This window comes from Cajanus cajan, chromosome 8, assembly GCF_000230855.2.
Source record: "Cajanus cajan strain Asha chromosome 8, NIPB_CcT2T_4, whole genome shotgun sequence".
Classification (NCBI taxonomy): Eukaryota; Viridiplantae; Streptophyta; class Magnoliopsida; order Fabales; family Fabaceae; genus Cajanus; species Cajanus cajan.
The window spans coordinates 46,066,643-46,069,142 of record NC_138524.1 but is presented as its reverse complement, the minus strand read 5'-3'; positions in this window follow the sequence as shown (position 1 = coordinate 46,069,142).

Below are 2,500 nucleotides of genomic sequence, written 5' to 3'. Positions count from 1 at the left end.
GCTGGAAAGGCCAAAATATGGGTTAGAATGATGATAGAACGAATCTGGAGTTTTTCGAAAATTTTCAAAAAAATCGGCCGAAGTCGGCCGAATTTTCGGTTTGATTCATGAAAAATTTTGATTCGAAATTTGCCACGGGAGAACACAACGCAGGCTTAGAAATGCCCACGGAGTGTGAGGGGAAGGCCCCGTGGCTCGCCCAGACCAGCCAAGGTGCGCTGGGTTTCTGCTGAGACACACCCTCCCCCTATAATAGGCTAATATGCAAAAGTGAATTTTGTACAAGTAGATACCTTTTTTCTGAGCAGACATAAGTTCCTTTTTGGGAGCTACAGATCGAATTTTGATCTGATTTTTTGCAGCATTGTTTAGAAAAATCATATCTTCGTGCTCACCAAATTAGAGAATTTTTTGCCAACGGAATATTTTTTAATAATTTTTTTAAGAAACGAAAATACGTAAATCCAGAAAAATAGAAAAACGTATCTAGGCATCGAATTTTGATCTGATTTTTTGCATGCACCCACATACTAATATAACTGACCTGTCCACCAAAAATCTCAGCCATCCTCCAAGGGATTGAATTTTAATGATTTTTTTACCAAAACATGGTAAAATCGGAAAATTCGTAAAAATGGAGGATGAAGGTCTCTCACCCCCAAAACTTCCCAGCATACTTAGGCATGTTAGAAGAGATGTTTGATCCAAGAAGTGCTCAAAAAAAAATTGAATGGTTCATAGTTGGTGCATAGTGGTCGGTCACGGTGGGTCGTGGTGCAAATCTGGTGGGTCGTGACTCAATTTCTGACCAGCCTTGGCTCAATTTCTGGTGGGTCGTGACTCAATTTCTGACCGAGCCAGCCAAATTTTCTGACCGAGGGTGACTCAATTTCTGACCGAGAGTGACTAAAATCATGACCGAGGCTGGCTCAATTTCTGACCGAGAGTGGCTCAATTTCTGACCGAGAGTGACTCAATTTCTGACCGAGAGTGACTCAAAAAATGACCGAGAGTGACTCAAATCATGACCGAGGCTGGCTCAATTTCTGACCGAGAGTGGCTCAATTTCTGACCGAGAGTGACTCAAAAAATGACCGAGGCTGACTCAAATCATGACCGAGGCTGGCTCAATTTCTGACCGAGAGTGACTCAATTTCTGACCGAGAGTGACTCAAAAAATGACCGAGGCTGGCTCAATTTCTGACCGAGAGTGACTCAAAAAATGACCGAGGCTGGCTCAATTTCTGACCGAGAGTGACTCAAATCATGACCGAGGCTGGCTCAATTTCTGACCGAGAGTGACTCAAATCATGACCGAGGCTGGCTCAATTTCTGACCGAGAGTCACTCAATTTCTGACCGAGAGTGACTCAATTTCTGACCGAGAGTGGCTCAATTTCTGACCGAGAGTGGCTCAAATCATGACCGAGGCTGGCTCAATTTCTGACCGAGAGTGACTCAAAAAATGACCGAGGCTGGCTCAATTTCTGACCGAGAGTGACTCAATTTCTGACCGAGAGTGACTCAATTTCTGACCGAGAGTGGCTCAATTTCTGACCGAGAGTGACTCAAAAAATGACCGAGGCTGGCTCAATTTCTGACCGAGAGTGACTCAATTTCTGACCGAGAGTGACTCAATTTCTGACCGAGAGTGGCTCAATTTCTGACCGAGAGTGACTCAAATCATGACCGAGGCTGGCTCAATTTCTGACCGAGAGTGACTCAAATCATGACCGAGGCTGGCTCAATTTCTGACCGAGAGTGACTCAAAAAATGACCGAGGCTGGCTCAATTTCTGACCGAGAGTGACTCAATTTCTGACCGAGGCTGGCTCAAAAAATGACCGAGCCTGGTTCAATTTCTGACCGAGGGAGACTTGAGCATCATGACCCACGGGTGACTTGAGCACCAATAACCCACCAACAATAAGACTCCAACATGACTTGGAGGCACCATCATGAACCCGCCCCGAATAAACCCACATCACTCGGGTGCCACCAACCCACGGATGACTTGGGCAACATCAACCCACCAAAAATAAGACTCCAACATGACTTGGAGGCACAATCATGAACCCACCACGAATAAACCCACATTATTCGGGCGCCACCAACCCACGGATGACTTGGGCACCATCAACCCACCAAAAATAAGACTCCAACATGACTTGGAGGCACAATCATGAACCCACCACGAATAAACCCACATTACTCGGGCGCCACCAACCCACGGATGACTTGGGCACCATCAACCCACCAAAAATAAGACTCCAACATGACTTGGAGGCACAATAATGAACCCACCACGAATAAACCCACATTACTCGGGCGCCACCAACCCACGGATGACTTGGGCACCATCAACCCACCAAAAATAAGACTCCAACATGACTTGGAGGCACAATCATGAACCCACCACGAATAAACCCACATTACTCGGGCGCCACCAACCCACGGATGACTTGGGCACCATCAACCCACCAACAATAAGACTCCAACATG